General features: G+C 57.2%; 23 non-coding genes and 4 pseudogenes across 23 annotated transcripts; all 27 read left to right on the forward strand.

Moving 5' to 3' along the window:
* The first annotated feature begins 39 nt into the window (after positions 1-39).
* On the forward strand, positions 40-158 carry LOC149850549 (5S ribosomal RNA). The gene has a single exon (XR_016437622.1). It is a non-coding gene; the product is annotated as a 5S ribosomal RNA (ribosomal RNA).
* Positions 159-581: 423 nt separating this feature from the next.
* LOC149850550 (5S ribosomal RNA) lies at positions 582-700 on the forward strand. Its single transcript, XR_016435088.1, has one exon. It is a non-coding gene; the product is annotated as a 5S ribosomal RNA (ribosomal RNA).
* Positions 701-1122: 422 nt separating this feature from the next.
* Positions 1123-1241, forward strand: LOC149850551 (5S ribosomal RNA). The gene has a single exon (XR_016427079.1). It is a non-coding gene; the product is annotated as a 5S ribosomal RNA (ribosomal RNA).
* Positions 1242-1664: 423 nt separating this feature from the next.
* LOC149850552 (5S ribosomal RNA) lies at positions 1665-1783 on the forward strand (annotated as a pseudogene).
* A 423-nt stretch (positions 1784-2206) lies between these two features.
* Positions 2207-2325, forward strand: LOC149850553 (5S ribosomal RNA). Its single transcript, XR_016434130.1, has one exon. It is a non-coding gene; the product is annotated as a 5S ribosomal RNA (ribosomal RNA).
* Positions 2326-2748: 423 nt separating this feature from the next.
* Positions 2749-2867, forward strand: LOC149850554 (5S ribosomal RNA). The gene has a single exon (XR_016425738.1). It is a non-coding gene; the product is annotated as a 5S ribosomal RNA (ribosomal RNA).
* A 410-nt stretch (positions 2868-3277) lies between these two features.
* LOC149850555 (5S ribosomal RNA) lies at positions 3278-3396 on the forward strand. Its single transcript, XR_016437633.1, has one exon. It is a non-coding gene; the product is annotated as a 5S ribosomal RNA (ribosomal RNA).
* Positions 3397-3819: 423 nt separating this feature from the next.
* Positions 3820-3938, forward strand: LOC149850556 (5S ribosomal RNA). The gene has a single exon (XR_016435089.1). It is a non-coding gene; the product is annotated as a 5S ribosomal RNA (ribosomal RNA).
* A 422-nt stretch (positions 3939-4360) lies between these two features.
* LOC149850557 (5S ribosomal RNA) lies at positions 4361-4479 on the forward strand. The gene has a single exon (XR_016427080.1). It is a non-coding gene; the product is annotated as a 5S ribosomal RNA (ribosomal RNA).
* Positions 4480-4902: 423 nt separating this feature from the next.
* On the forward strand, positions 4903-5021 carry LOC149850558 (5S ribosomal RNA; annotated as a pseudogene).
* A 423-nt stretch (positions 5022-5444) lies between these two features.
* On the forward strand, positions 5445-5563 carry LOC149850559 (5S ribosomal RNA). Its single transcript, XR_016426694.1, has one exon. It is a non-coding gene; the product is annotated as a 5S ribosomal RNA (ribosomal RNA).
* Positions 5564-5986: 423 nt separating this feature from the next.
* LOC149850560 (5S ribosomal RNA) lies at positions 5987-6105 on the forward strand. Its single transcript, XR_016426038.1, has one exon. It is a non-coding gene; the product is annotated as a 5S ribosomal RNA (ribosomal RNA).
* A 423-nt stretch (positions 6106-6528) lies between these two features.
* Positions 6529-6647, forward strand: LOC149850561 (5S ribosomal RNA). The gene has a single exon (XR_016425739.1). It is a non-coding gene; the product is annotated as a 5S ribosomal RNA (ribosomal RNA).
* A 410-nt stretch (positions 6648-7057) lies between these two features.
* On the forward strand, positions 7058-7176 carry LOC149850562 (5S ribosomal RNA). The gene has a single exon (XR_016437644.1). It is a non-coding gene; the product is annotated as a 5S ribosomal RNA (ribosomal RNA).
* A 423-nt stretch (positions 7177-7599) lies between these two features.
* On the forward strand, positions 7600-7718 carry LOC149850563 (5S ribosomal RNA). Its single transcript, XR_016435094.1, has one exon. It is a non-coding gene; the product is annotated as a 5S ribosomal RNA (ribosomal RNA).
* A 422-nt stretch (positions 7719-8140) lies between these two features.
* LOC149850564 (5S ribosomal RNA) lies at positions 8141-8259 on the forward strand. Its single transcript, XR_016434014.1, has one exon. It is a non-coding gene; the product is annotated as a 5S ribosomal RNA (ribosomal RNA).
* Positions 8260-8682: 423 nt separating this feature from the next.
* LOC149850565 (5S ribosomal RNA) lies at positions 8683-8801 on the forward strand (annotated as a pseudogene).
* A 423-nt stretch (positions 8802-9224) lies between these two features.
* Positions 9225-9343, forward strand: LOC149850566 (5S ribosomal RNA). Its single transcript, XR_016434131.1, has one exon. It is a non-coding gene; the product is annotated as a 5S ribosomal RNA (ribosomal RNA).
* A 423-nt stretch (positions 9344-9766) lies between these two features.
* Positions 9767-9885, forward strand: LOC149850567 (5S ribosomal RNA). Its single transcript, XR_016433791.1, has one exon. It is a non-coding gene; the product is annotated as a 5S ribosomal RNA (ribosomal RNA).
* Positions 9886-10308: 423 nt separating this feature from the next.
* LOC149850568 (5S ribosomal RNA) lies at positions 10309-10427 on the forward strand. Its single transcript, XR_016433792.1, has one exon. It is a non-coding gene; the product is annotated as a 5S ribosomal RNA (ribosomal RNA).
* A 410-nt stretch (positions 10428-10837) lies between these two features.
* On the forward strand, positions 10838-10956 carry LOC149850569 (5S ribosomal RNA). Its single transcript, XR_016437655.1, has one exon. It is a non-coding gene; the product is annotated as a 5S ribosomal RNA (ribosomal RNA).
* A 423-nt stretch (positions 10957-11379) lies between these two features.
* Positions 11380-11498, forward strand: LOC149850570 (5S ribosomal RNA). Its single transcript, XR_016435096.1, has one exon. It is a non-coding gene; the product is annotated as a 5S ribosomal RNA (ribosomal RNA).
* Positions 11499-11920: 422 nt separating this feature from the next.
* Positions 11921-12039, forward strand: LOC149850571 (5S ribosomal RNA). The gene has a single exon (XR_016427083.1). It is a non-coding gene; the product is annotated as a 5S ribosomal RNA (ribosomal RNA).
* A 423-nt stretch (positions 12040-12462) lies between these two features.
* LOC149850572 (5S ribosomal RNA) lies at positions 12463-12581 on the forward strand (annotated as a pseudogene).
* A 423-nt stretch (positions 12582-13004) lies between these two features.
* On the forward strand, positions 13005-13123 carry LOC149850573 (5S ribosomal RNA). Its single transcript, XR_016427139.1, has one exon. It is a non-coding gene; the product is annotated as a 5S ribosomal RNA (ribosomal RNA).
* A 423-nt stretch (positions 13124-13546) lies between these two features.
* LOC149850574 (5S ribosomal RNA) lies at positions 13547-13665 on the forward strand. The gene has a single exon (XR_016433793.1). It is a non-coding gene; the product is annotated as a 5S ribosomal RNA (ribosomal RNA).
* Positions 13666-14088: 423 nt separating this feature from the next.
* LOC149850575 (5S ribosomal RNA) lies at positions 14089-14207 on the forward strand. Its single transcript, XR_016425740.1, has one exon. It is a non-coding gene; the product is annotated as a 5S ribosomal RNA (ribosomal RNA).
* Positions 14208-14399: the final 192 nt, after the last annotated feature.

Here is a 14399-nt window from a genome sequence, read left to right on the forward strand (position 1 = left end):
GCGTGAGGCATAAGAGCATTTTTTCGCGCAACATGTAACGGGTGCGATCATACCAGCACTAAAGCACCGGATCCCATCAGAACTCTGAAGTTAAGCGTGCTTGAGCGAGAGTAGTACTGGGATGGGTGACCTCCTGGGAAGTCCTTGTGTTGCACTCTCTTTTTGCCTTCGGCGCTTTTTTGTCGTCGGCACCAACCTCCGACCTTCTTTTCACTTCCCGCAACACACCGTATCTGATCCATCGAGGTCTTCTGCTTCCCTTTCACCCTCGCCTTGCGCGCCGCAGCGCCGGCACCCGACACGAGCCGCGGCGTGCGACAAACGCAGCAGTTCCGGCTCGCCGGACCGTAACTTGGCACGCCGATGTCGAAATTCGGCGATTTTCCTGCCCACGGAAAGCACGTTCTGCTGGCTACGACGTGACGAACAGACGAAGTCGGTTCGGGACCGTTTCGGATGCCGTTTAAGCTCATTTCGGGCGTTTTTCGGGGCCGTTTTTATGACGGCTAGTCGGTTCGTGCGTTGCGGCCCCCACGGCTCCCGCGTGAGGCATAAGAGCATTTTTTCGCGCAACATGTAACGGGTGCGATCACACTAGCACTAAAGCACCGGATCCCATCAGAACTCTGAAGTTAAGCGTGCTTGGGCGAGAGTAGTACTGGGATGGGTGACCTCCTGGGAAGTCCTCGTGTTGCACTCTTTTTTTGCCTTCGGCGCTTTTTTGTCGTCGGCACCAACCTCCGACCTTCTTTTCACTTCCCGCAACACACCGTATCTGATCCATCGAGGTCTTCTGCTTCCCTTTCACCCTCGCCTTGCGCGCCGCAGCGCCGGCACCCGACACGAGCCGCGGCGTGCGACAAACGCAGCAGTTCCGGCTCGCCGGACCGTAACTTGGCACGCCGATGTCGAAATTCGGCGATTTTCCTGGCCACGGAAAGCACGTTCCGCTGGCTACGACGTGACGAACAGACGAAGTCGGTTCGGGACCGTTTCAGATGCCGTTTAAGCTCGTTTCGGGCGTTTTTCGGGGCGTTTCTATGACGGCTAGTCGGTTTGTGCGTTGCGGCCCCCACGGCTCCCGCGTGAGGCATAAGAGCATTTTTTCGCGCAACATGTAACGGGTGCGATCATACCAGCACTAAAGCACCGGATTCCATCAGAACTCCGAAGTTAAGCGTGCTTGGGCGAGAGTAGTACTGGGATGGGTGACCTCCTGGGAAGTCCTCGTGTTGCACTCTCTTTTTGCCTTCGGCGCTTTTTTGTCGTCGGCACCAACCTCCGACCTTCTTTTCACTTCCCGCAACACACCGTATCTGATCCATCGAGGTCTTCTGCTTCCCTTTCACCCTCGCCTTGCGCGCCGCAGCGCCGGCACCCGACACGAGCCGCGGCGTGCGACAAAAGCAGCAGTTCCGGCTCTCCGGACCGTAACTTGGCACGCCGATGTCGGAATTCGGCGATTTTCGTGGCCACGGAAAGCTCGTTCCGCTGGCTACGACGTGGCGAACAGACAAAGTCGGTTCGGGACCGTTTCGGATGCCGTTTAAGCGCGTTTCGGTCGTTTTTCGGGGTCGTTTCTATGACGGCTAGTCGGTTCGTGCGTTGCGGCCCCCACGGCTCCCGCGTGAGGCATAAGAGCATTTTTTCGCGCAACATGTATCGGGTGCGATCATACCAGTTCTAAAGAACCGGATCCCATCAGAACTTCGAAGTTAAGCATGCTTGGGCGAGAGTAGTACTGGGATGGGTGACCTCCTGGGAAGTCCTCGTGTTGCACTCTCTTTTTGCCTTCGACGCTTTTTTGTGGTCGGCACCAACCTCCGACCTTCTTTTCACTTACCGCAACACACCGTATCTGATCCATCGAGGTCTTCTGCTTCCCTTTCACCCTCGCCTTGCGCGCCGCAGCGCCGACACCCGACACGAGCCGCGGCGTGCGACAAAAGCAGCAGTTCCGGCTCGCCGGACCGTAACTTGGCACGCCGATGTCGGAATTCGGCGATTTTTGTGGCCACGGAAAGCTCGTTCCGCTGGCTACGACGTGGCGAACAGACGAAGTCGGTTCGGGACCGTTTCGGATGCCGTTTAAGCTAGTTTCAGTCATTTTTCGGGGCCGTTTCTATGACGGCTAGTCGGTTCGTGCGTTGCGGCCCCCACGGCTCCCGCGTGAGGCATAAGAGCATTTTTTCGCGCAACATGTAACGTGTGCGATCATACCAGCACTAAAGCACCGGATCCCATCAGAACTCCGAAGTTAAGCGTGCTTGGGCGAGAGTATTACTGGAATGGGTGACCTCCTGGGAAGTCCTCGTGTTGCACTCTCTATTTACCTTCGGCGCTTTTTTGTCGTCGGCACCAACCTCCGACCTTCTTTTCACTTACCGCAACACACCGTATCTGATCCATCAAGGTCTTCTGCTTCCCTTTCACCCTCGCCTTGCGCGCCGCAGCGCCCGCACCCGACACGAGCCGCGGCGTGCGACAAAAGCAGCAGTTCCGGCTCTCCGGACTGTAACTTGGCACACCGATGTCAGAATTCGGCGATTTTCGTGGCCACGGAAAGCTCGTTCCGCTGGCTACGACGTGGCGAACAGACGAAGTCGGCTCGGGACCGTTTCGGATGCCGTTTAAGCTCATTTCGGGCGTTTTTCGGGGCCGTTTTTATGACGGCTAGTCGGTTCGTGCGTTGCGGCCCCCACGGCTCCCGCGTGAGGCATAAGAGCATTTTTTCGCGCAACATGTAACGGGTGCGATCACACTAGCACTAAAGCACCGGATCCCATTAGAACTCTGAAGTTAAGCGTGCTTGGGCGAGAGTAGTACTGGGATGGGTGACCTCCTGGGAAGTCCTCGTGTTGCACTCTCTTTTTGCCTTCGGCGCTTTTTTGTCGTCGGCACCAACCTCCGACCTTCTTTTCACTTCCCGCAACACACCGTATCTGATCCATCGAGGTCTTCTGCTTCCCTTTCACCCTCGCCTTGCGCGCCGCAGCGCCGGCACCCGACACGAGCCGCGGCGTGCGACAAACGCAGCAGTTCCGGCTCGCCAGACCGTAACTTGGCACGCCGATGTCGAAATTCGGCGATTTTCCTGGCCACGGAAAGCTCGTTCCGCTGGCTACGACGTGACGAACAGACGAAGTCGGTTCGGGACCGTTTTAGATGCCGTTTAAGATCATTTCGGGCGTTTCTATGATGACTAGTCGGTTTGTGCGTTGCGGCCCCCACGGCTCCCGCGTGAGGCATAAGAGCATTTTTTCGCGCAACATGTAACGGGTGCGATCATACCAGCACTAAAGCACCGGATCCCATCAGAACTCTGAAGTTAAGCGTGCTTGAGCGAGAGTAGTACTGGGATGGGTGACCTCCTGGGAAGTCCTTGTGTTGCACTCTCTTTTTGCCTTCGGCGCTTTTTTGTCGTCGGCACCAACCTCCGACCTTCTTTTCACTTCCCGCAACACACCGTATCTGATCCATCGAGGTCTTCTGCTTCCCTTTCACCCTCGCCTTGCGCGCCGCAGCGCCGGCACCCGACACGAGCCGCGGCGTGCGACAAACGCAGCAGTTCCGGCTCGCCGGACCGTAACTTGGCACGCCGATGTCGAAATTCGGCGATTTTCCTGCCCACGGAAAGCACGTTCTGCTGGCTACGACGTGACGAACAGACGAAGTCGGTTCGGGACCGTTTCGGATGCCGTTTAAGCTCATTTCGGGCGTTTTTCGGGGCCGTTTTTATGACGGCTAGTCGGTTCGTGCGTTGCGGCCCCCACGGCTCCCGCGTGAGGCATAAGAGCATTTTTTCGCGCAACATGTAACGGGTGCGATCACACTAGCACTAAAGCACCGGATCCCATCAGAACTCTGAAGTTAAGCGTGCTTGGGCGAGAGTAGTACTGGGATGGGTGACCTCCTGGGAAGTCCTCGTGTTGCACTCTTTTTTTGCCTTCGGCGCTTTTTTGTCGTCGGCACCAACCTCCGACCTTCTTTTCACTTCCCGCAACACACCGTATCTGATCCATCGAGGTCTTCTGCTTCCCTTTCACCCTCGCCTTGCGCGCCGCAGCGCCGGCACCCGACACGAGCCGCGGCGTGCGACAAACGCAGCAGTTCCGGCTCGCCGGACCGTAACTTGGCACGCCGATGTCGAAATTCGGCGATTTTCCTGGCCACGGAAAGCACGTTCCGCTGGCTACGACGTGACGAACAGACGAAGTCGGTTCGGGACCGTTTCAGATGCCGTTTAAGCTCGTTTCGGGCGTTTTTCGGGGCGTTTCTATGACGGCTAGTCGGTTTGTGCGTTGCGGCCCCCACGGCTCCCGCGTGAGGCATAAGAGCATTTTTTCGCGCAACATGTAACGGGTGCGATCATACCAGCACTAAAGCACCGGATTCCATCAGAACTCCGAAGTTAAGCGTGCTTGGGCGAGAGTAGTACTGGGATGGGTGACCTCCTGGGAAGTCCTCGTGTTGCACTCTCTTTTTGCCTTCGGCGCTTTTTTGTCGTCGGCACCAACCTCCGACCTTCTTTTCACTTCCCGCAACACACCGTATCTGATCCATCGAGGTCTTCTGCTTCCCTTTCACCCTCGCCTTGCGCGCCGCAGCGCCGGCACCCGACACGAGCCGCGGCGTGCGACAAAAGCAGCAGTTCCGGCTCTCCGGACCGTAACTTGGCACGCCGATGTCGGAATTCGGCGATTTTCGTGGCCACGGAAAGCTCGTTCCGCTGGCTACGACGTGGCGAACAGACAAAGTCGGTTCGGGACCGTTTCGGATGCCGTTTAAGCGCGTTTCGGTCGTTTTTCGGGGTCGTTTCTATGACGGCTAGTCGGTTCGTGCGTTGCGGCCCCCACGGCTCCCGCGTGAGGCATAAGAGCATTTTTTCGCGCAACATGTAACGGGTGCGATCATACCAGTTCTAAAGAACCGGATCCCATCAGAACTTCGAAGTTAAGCATGCTTGGGCGAGAGTAGTACTGGGATGGGTGACCTCCTGGGAAGTCCTCGTGTTGCACTCTCTTTTTGCCTTCGACGCTTTTTTGTGGTCGGCACCAACCTCCGACGTTCTTTTCACTTACCGCAACACACCGTATCTGATCCATCGAGGTCTTCTGCTTCCCTTTCACCCTCGCCTTGCGCGCCGCAGCGCCGACACCCGACACGAGCCGCGGCGTGCGACAAAAGCAGCAGTTCCGGCTCGCCGGACCGTAACTTGGCACGCCGATGTCGGAATTCGGCGATTTTTGTGGCCACGGAAAGCTCGTTCCGCTGGCTACGACGTGGCGAACAGACGAAGTCGGTTCGGGACCGTTTCGGATGCCGTGTAAGCTAGTTTCAGTCATTTTTCGGGGCCGTTTCTATGACGGCTAGTCGGTTCGTGCGTTGCGGCCCCCACGGCTCCCGCGTGAGGCATAAGAGCATTTTTTCGCGCAACATGTAACGTGTGCGATCATACCAGCACTAAAGCACCGGATCCCATCAGAACTCCGAAGTTAAGCGTGCTTGGGCGAGAGTAGTACTGGAATGGGTGACCTCCTGGGAAGTCCTCGTGTTGCACTCTCTATTTACCTTCGGCGCTTTTTTGTCGTCGGCACCAACCTCCGACCTTCTTTTCACTTACCGCAACACACCGTATCTGATCCATCAAGGTCTTCTGCTTCCCTTTCACCCTCGCCTTGCGCGCCGCAGCGCCCGCACCCGACACGAGCCGCGGCGTGCGACAAAAGCAGCAGTTCCGGCTCTCCGGACTGTAACTTGGCACACCGATGTCGGAATTCGGCGATTTTCGTGGCCACGGAAAGCTCGTTCCGCTGGCTACGACGTGGCGAACAGACGAAGTCGGTTCGGGACCGTTTCGGATGCCGTTTAAGCTAGTTTCAGTCGTTTTTCGGGGCCGTTTCTATGACGGCTAGTCGGTTCGTGCGTTGCGGCCCCCACGGCTCCCGCGTGAGGCATAAGAGCATTTTTTCGCGCAACATGTAACGTGTGCGATCATAGCAGCACTAAAGCACCGGATCCCATCAGAACTCCGAAGTTAAGCGTGCTTGGGCGAGAGTATTACTGGAATGGGTGACCTCCTGGGAAGTCCTCGTGTTGCACTCTCTATTTACCTTCGGCGCTTTTTTGTCGTCGGCACCAACCTCCGACCTTCTTTTCACTTACCGCAACACACCGTATCTGATCCATCAAGGTCTTCTGCTTCCCTTTCACCCTCGCCTTGCGCGCCGCAGCGCCCGCACCCGACACGAGCCGCGGCGTGCGACAAAAGCAGCAGTTCCGGCTCTCCGGACTGTAACTTGGCACACCGATGTCGGAATTCGGCGATTTTCGTGGCCACGGAAAGCTCGTTCCGCTGGCTACGACGTGGCGAACAGACGAAGTCGGTTCGGGACCGTTTCGGATGCCGTTTAAGCTCATTTCGGGCGTTTTTCGGGGCCGTTTTTATGACGGCTAGTCGGTTCGTGCGTTGCGGCCCCCACGGCTCCCGCGTGAGGCATAAGAGCATTTTTTCGCGCAACATGTAACGGGTGCGATCACACTAGCACTAAAGCACCGGATCCCATTAGAACTCTGAAGTTAAGCGTGCTTGGGCGAGAGTAGTACTGGGATGGGTGACCTCCTGGGAAGTCCTCGTGTTGCACTCTCTTTTTGCCTTCGGCGCTTTTTTGTCGTCGGCACCAACCTCCGACCTTCTTTTCACTTCCCGCAACACACCGTATCTGATCCATCGAGGTCTTCTGCTTCCCTTTCACCCTCGCCTTGCGCGCCGCAGCGCCGGCACCCGACACGAGCCGCGGCGTGCGACAAACGCAGCAGTTCCGGCTCGCCAGACCGTAACTTGGCACGCCGATGTCGAAATTCGGCGATTTTCCTGGCCACGGAAAGCTCGTTCCGCTGGCTACGACGTGACGAACAGACGAAGTCGGTTCGGGACCGTTTTAGATGCCGTTTAAGATCATTTCGGGCGTTTCTATGATGACTAGTCGGTTTGTGCGTTGCGGCCCCCACGGCTCCCGCGTGAGGCATAAGAGCATTTTTTCGCGCAACATGTAACGGGTGCGATCATACCAGCACTAAAGCACCGGATCCCATCAGAACTCTGAAGTTAAGCGTGCTTGAGCGAGAGTAGTACTGGGATGGGTGACCTCCTGGGAAGTCCTTGTGTTGCACTCTCTTTTTGCCTTCGGCGCTTTTTTGTCGTCGGCACCAACCTCCGACCTTCTTTTCACTTCCCGCAACACACCGTATCTGATCCATCGAGGTCTTCTGCTTCCCTTTCACCCTCGCCTTGCGCGCCGCAGCGCCGGCACCCGACACGAGCCGCGGCGTGCGACAAACGCAGCAGTTCCGGCTCGCCGGACCGTAACTTGGCACGCCGATGTCGAAATTCGGCGATTTTCCTGCCCACGGAAAGCACGTTCTGCTGGCTACGACGTGACGAACAGACGAAGTCGGTTCGGGACCGTTTCGGATGCCGTTTAAGCTCATTTCGGGCGTTTTTCGGGGCCGTTTTTATGACGGCTAGTCGGTTTGTGCGTTGCGGCCCCCACGGCTCCCGCGTGAGGCATAAGAGCATTTTTTCGCGCAACATGTAACGGGTGCGATCACACTAGCACTAAAGCACCGGATCCCATCAGAACTCTGAAGTTAAGCGTGCTTGGGCGAGAGTAGTACTGGGATGGGTGACCTCCTGGGAAGTCCTCGTGTTGCACTCTTTTTTTGCCTTCGGCGCTTTTTTGTCGTCGGCACCAACCTCCGACCTTCTTTTCACTTCCCGCAACACACCGTATCTGATCCATCGAGGTCTTCTGCTTCCCTTTCACCCTCGCCTTGCGCGCCGCAGCGCCGGCACCCGACACGAGCCGCGGCGTGCGACAAACGCAGCAGTTCCGGCTCGCCGGACCGTAACTTGGCACGCCGATGTCGAAATTCGGCGATTTTCCTGGCCACGGAAAGCACGTTCCGCTGGCTACGACGTCACGAACAGACGAAGTCGGTTCGGGACCGTTTCAGATGCCGTTTAAGCTCGTTTCGGGCGTTTTTCGGGGCGTTTCTATGACGGCTAGTCGGTTTGTGCGTTGCGGCCCCCACGGCTCCCGCGTGAGGCATAAGAGCATTTTTTCGCGCAACATGTAACGGGTGCGATCATACCAGCACTAAAGCACCGGATTCCATCAGAACTCCAAAGTTAAGCGTGCTTGGGCGAGAGTAGTACTGGGATGGGTGACCTCCTGGGAAGTCCTCGTGTTGCACTCTCTTTTTGCCTTCGGCGCTTTTTTGTCGTCGGCACCAACCTCCGACCTTCTTTTCACTTCCCGCAACACACCGTATCTGATCCATCGAGGTCTTCTGCTTCCCTTTCACCCTCGCCTTGCGCGCCGCAGCGCCGGCACCCGACACGAGCCGCGGCGTGCGACAAAAGCAGCAGTTCCGGCTCTCCGGACCGTAACTTGGCACGCCGATGTCGGAATTCGGCGATTTTCGTGGCCACGGAAAGCTCGTTCCGCTGGCTACGACGTGGCGAACAGACAAAGTCGGTTCGGGACCGTTTCGGATGCCGTTTAAGCGCGTTTCGGTCGTTTTTCGGGGTCGTTTCTATGACGGCTAGTCGGTTCGTGCGTTGCGGCCCCCACGGCTCCCGCGTGAGGCATAAGAGCATTTTTTCGCGCAACATGTAACGGGTGCGATCATACCAGTTCTAAAGAACCGGATCCCATCAGAACTTCGAAGTTAAGCATGCTTGGGCGAGAGTAGTACTGGGATGGGTGACCTCCTGGGAAGTCCTCGTGTTGCACTCTCTTTTTGCCTTCGACGCTTTTTTGTGGTCGGCACCAACCTCCGACGTTCTTTTCACTTACCGCAACACACCGTATCTGATCCATCGAGGTCTTCTGCTTCCCTTTCACCCTCGCCTTGCGCGCCGCAGCGCCGACACCCGACACGAGCCGCGGCGTGCGACAAAAGCAGCAGTTCCGGCTCGCCGGACCGTAACTTGGCACGCCGATGTCGGAATTCGGCGATTTTTGTGGCCACGGAAAGCTCGTTCCGCTGGCTACGACGTGGCGAACAGACGAAGTCGGTTCGGGACCGTTTCGGATGCCGTGTAAGCTAGTTTCAGTCATTTTTCGGGGCCGTTTCTATGACGGCTAGTCGGTTCGTGCGTTGCGGCCCCCACGGCTCCCGCGTGAGGCATAAGAGCATTTTTTCGCGCAACATGTAACGTGTGCGATCATACCAGCACTAAAGCACCGGATCCCATCAGAACTCCGAAGTTAAGCGTGCTTGGGCGAGAGTATTACTGGAATGGGTGACCTCCTGGGAAGTCCTCGTGTTGCACTCTCTATTTACCTTCGGCGCTTTTTTGTCGTCGGCACCAACCTCCGACCTTCTTTTCACTTACCGCAACACACCGTATCTGATCCATCAAGGTCTTCTGCTTCCCTTTCACCCTCGCCTTGCGCGCCGCAGCGCCCGCACCCGACACGAGCCGCGGCGTGCGACAAAAGCAGCAGTTCCGGCTCTCCGGACTGTAACTTGGCACACCGATGTCGGAATTCGGCGATTTTCGTGGCCACGGAAAGCTCGTTCCGCTGACTACGACGTGGCGAACAGACGAAGTCGGTTCGGGACCGTTTCGGATGCCGTTTAAGCTAGTTTCAGTCGTTTTTCGGGGCCGTTTCTATGACGGCTAGTCGGTTCGTGCGTTGCGGCCCCCACGGCTCCCGCGTGAGGCATAAGAGCATTTTTTCGCGCAACATGTAACGTGTGCGATCATAGCAGCACTAAAGCACCGGATCCCATCAGAACTCCGAAGTTAAGCGTGCTTGGGCGAGAGTAGTACTGGAATGGGTGACCTCCTGGGAAGTCCTCGTGTTGCACTCTCTATTTACCTTCGGCGCTTTTTTGTCGTCGGCACCAACCTCCGACCTTCTTTTCACTTACCGCAACACACCGTATCTGATCCATCAAGGTCTTCTGCTTCCCTTTCACCCTCGCCTTGCGCGCCGCAGCGCCCGCACCCGACACGAGCCGCGGCGTGCGACAAAAGCAGCAGTTCCGGCTCTCCGGACTGTAACTTGGCACACCGATGTCGGAATTCGGCGATTTTCGTGGCCACGGAAAGCTCGTTCCGCTGGCTACGACGTGGCGAACAGACGAAGTCGGTTCGGGACCGTTTCGGATGCCGTTTAAGCTAGTTTCAGTCGTTTTTCGGGGCCGTTTCTATGACGGCTAGTCGGTTCGTGCGTTGCGGCCCCCACGGCTCCCGCGTGAGGCATAAGAGCATTTTTTCGCGCAACATGTAACGTGTGCGATCATAGCAGCACTAAAGCACCGGATCCCATCAGAACTCCGAAGTTAAGCGTGCTTGGGCGAGAGTAGTACTGGAATGGGTGACCTCCTGGGAAGTCCTCGTGTTGCACTCTCTATTTACCTTCGGCGCTTTTTTGTCGTCGGCACCAACCTCCGACCTTCTTTTCACTTCCCGCAACACACCGTATCTGATCCATCGAGGTCTTCTGCTTCCCTTTCACCCTCGCCTTGCGCGCCGCAGCGCCGGCACCCGACACGAGCCGCGGCGTGCGACAAACGCAGCAGTTCCGGCTCGCCAGACCGTAACTTGGCACGCCGATGTCGAAATTCGGCGATTTTCCTGGCCACGGAAAGCTCGTTCCGCTGGCTACGACGTGACGAACAGACGAAGTCGGTTCGGGACCGTTTTAGATGCCGTTTAAGATCATTTCGGGCGTTTCTATGATGACTAGTCGGTTTGTGCGTTGCGGCCCCCACGGCTCCCGCGTGAGGCATAAGAGCATTTTTTCGCGCAACATGTAACGGGTGCGATCATACCAGCACTAAAGCACCGGATCCCATCAGAACTCTGAAGTTAAGCGTGCTTGAGCGAGAGTAGTACTGGGATGGGTGACCTCCTGGGAAGTCCTTGTGTTGCACTCTCTTTTTGCCTTCGGCGCTTTTTTGTCGTCGGCACCAACCTCCGACCTTCTTTTCACTTCCCGCAACACACCGTATCTGATCCATCGAGGTCTTCTGCTTCCCTTTCACCCTCGCCTTGCGCGCCGCAGCGCCGGCACCCGACACGAGCCGCGGCGTGCGACAAACGCAGCAGTTCCGGCTCGCCGGACCGTAACTTGGCACGCCGATGTCGAAATTCGGCGATTTTCCTGCCCACGGAAAGCACGTTCTGCTGGCTACGACGTGACGAACAGACGAAGTCGGTTCGGGACCGTTTCGGATGCCGTTTAAGCTCATTTCGGGCGTTTTTCGGGGCCGTTTTTATGACGGCTAGTCGGTTCGTGCGTTGCGGCCCCCACGGCTCCCGCGTGAGGCATAAGAGCATTTTTTCGCGCAACATGTAACGGGTGCGATCACACTAGCACTAAAGCACCGGATCCCATCAGAACTCTGAAGTTAAGCGTGCTTGGGCGAGAGTAGTACTGGGATGGGTGACCTCCTGGGAAGTCCTCGTGTTGCACTCTTTTTTTGCCTTCGGCGCTTTTTTGTCGTCGGCACCAACCTCCGACCTTCTTTTCACTTCCCGCAACACACCGTATCTGATCCATCGAGGTCTTCTGCTTCCCTTTCACCCTCGCCTTGCGCGCCGCAGCGCCGGCACCCGACACGAGCCGCGGCGTGCGACAAACGCAGCAGTTCCGGCTCGCCGGACCGTAACTTGGCACGCCGATGTCGAAATTCGGCGATTTTCCTGGCCACGGAAAGCACGTTCCGCTGGCTACGACGTGACGAACAGACGAAGTCGGTTCGGGACCGTTTCAGATGCCGTTTAAGCTCGTTTCGGGCGTTTTTCGGGGCGTTTCTATGACGGCTAGTCGGTTTGTGCGTTGCGGCCCCCACGGCTCCCGCGTGAGGCATAAGAGCATTTTTTCGCGCAACATGTAACGGGTGCGATCATACCAGCACTAAAGCACCGGATTCCATCAGAACTCCGAAGTTAAGCGTGCTTGGGCGAGAGTAGTACTGGGATGGGTGACCTCCTGGGAAGTCCTCGTGTTGCACTCTCTTTTTGCCTTCGGCGCTTTTTTGTCGTCGGCACCAACCTCCGACCTTCTTTTCACTTCCCGCAACACACCGTATCTGATCCATCGAGGTCTTCTGCTTCCCTTTCACCCTCGCCTTGCGCGCCGCAGCGCCGGCACCCGACACGAGCCGCGGCGTGCGACAAAAGCAGCAGTTCCGGCTCTCCGGACCGTAACTTGGCACGCCGATGTCGGAATTCGGCGATTTTCGTGGCCACGGAAAGCTCGTTCCGCTGGCTACGACGTGGCGAACAGACAAAGTCGGTTCGGGACCGTTTCGGATGCCGTTTAAGCGCGTTTCGGTCGTTTTTCGGGGTCGTTTCTATGACGGCTAGTCGGTTCGTGCGTTGCGGCCCCCACGGCTCCCGCGTGAGGCATAAGAGCATTTTTTCGCGCAACATGTAACGGGTGCGATCATACCAGTTCTAAAGAACCGGATCCCATCAGAACTTCGAAGTTAAGCATGCTTGGGCGAGAGTAGTACTGGGATGGGTGACCTCCTGGGAAGTCCTCGTGTTGCACTCTCTTTTTGCCTTCGACGCTTTTTTGTGGTCGGCACCAACCTCCGACGTTCTTTTCACTTACCGCAACACACCGTATCTGATCCATCGAGGTCTTCTGCTTCCCTTTCACCCTCGCCTTGCGCGCCGCAGCGCCGACACCCGACACGAGCCGCGGCGTGCGACAAAAGCAGCAGTTCCGGCTCGCCGGACCGTAACTTGGCACGCCGATGTCGGAATTCGGCGATTTTTGTGGCCACGGAAAGCTCGTTCCGCTGGCTACGACGTGGCGAACAGACGAAGTCGGTTCGGGACCGTTTCGGATGCCGTGTAAGCTAGTTTCAGTCATTTTTCGGGGCCGTTTCTATGACGGCTAGTCGGTTCGTGCGTTGCGGCCCCCACGGCTCCCGCGTGAGGCATAAGAGCATTTTTTCGCGCAACATGTAACGTGTGTGATCATACCAGCACTAAAGCACCGGATCCCATCAGAACTCCGAAGTTAAGCGTGCTTGGGCGAGAGTAGTACTGGAATGGGTGACCTCCTGGGAAGTCCTCGTGTTGCACTCTCTATTTACCTTCGGCGCTTTTTTGTCGTCGGCACCAACCTCCGACCTTCTTTTCACTTACCGCAACACACCGTATCTGATCCATCAAGGTCTTCTGCTTCCCTTTCACCCTCGCCTTGCGCGCCGCAGCGCCCGCACCCGACACGAGCCGCGGCGTGCGACAAAAGCAGCAGTTCCGGCTCTCCGGACTGTAACTTGGCACACCGATGTCGGAATTCGGCGATTTTCGTGGCCACGGAAAGCTCGTTCCGCTGGCTACGACGTGGCGAACAGACGAAGTCGGTTCGGGACCGTTTCGGATGCCGTTTAAGCTAGTTTCAGTCGTTTTTCGGGGCCGTTTCTATGACGGCTAGTCGGTTCGTGCGTTGCGGCCCCCACGGCTCCCGCGTGAGGCATAAGAGCATTTTTTCGCGCAACATGTAACGTGTGCGATCATAGCAGCACTAAAGCACCGGATCCCATCAGAACTCCGAAGTTAAGCGTGCTTGGGCGAGAGTAGTACTGGAATGGGTGACCTCCTGGGAAGTCCTCGTGTTGCACTCTCTATTTACCTTCGGCGCTTTTTTGTCGTCGGCACCAACCTCCGACCTTCTTTTCACTTACCGCAACACACCGTATCTGATCCATCAAGGTCTTCTGCTTCCCTTTCACCCTCGCCTTGCGCGCCGCAGCGCCCGCACCCGACACGAGCCGCGGCGTGCGACAAAAGCAGCAGTTCCGGCTCTCCGGACTGTAACTTGGCACACCGATGTCGGAATTCGGCGATTTTCGTGGCCACGGAAAGCTCGTTCCGCTGGCTACGACGTGGCGAACAGACGAAGTCGGTTCGGGACCGTTTCGGATGCCGTTTAAGCTCATTTCGGGCGTTTTTCGGGGCCGTTTTTATGACGGCTAGTCGGTTCGTGCGTTGCGGCCCCCACGGCTCCCGCGTGAGGCATAAGAGCATTTTTTCGCGCAACATGTAACGGGTGCGATCACACTAGCACTAAAGCACCGGATCCCATTAGAACTCTGAAGTTAAGCGTGCTTGGGCGAGAGTAGTACTGGGATGGGTGACCTCCTGGGAAGTCCTCGTGTTGCACTCTCTTTTTGCCTTCGGCGCTTTTTTGTCGTCGGCACCAACCTCCGACCTTCTTTTCACTTCCCGCAACACACCGTATCTGATCCATCGAGGTCTTCTGCTTCCCTTTCACCCTCGCCTTGCGCGCCGCAGCGCCGGCACCCGACACGAGCCGCGGCGTGCGACAAACGCAGCAGTTCCGGCTCGCCAGACCGTA

This window comes from Nuphar pumila, chromosome 1, assembly GCF_984573655.1.
Source record: "Nuphar pumila chromosome 1, dmNupPumi1.hap1.1, whole genome shotgun sequence".
NCBI lineage: Eukaryota > Viridiplantae > Streptophyta > Magnoliopsida > Nymphaeales > Nymphaeaceae > Nuphar > Nuphar pumila.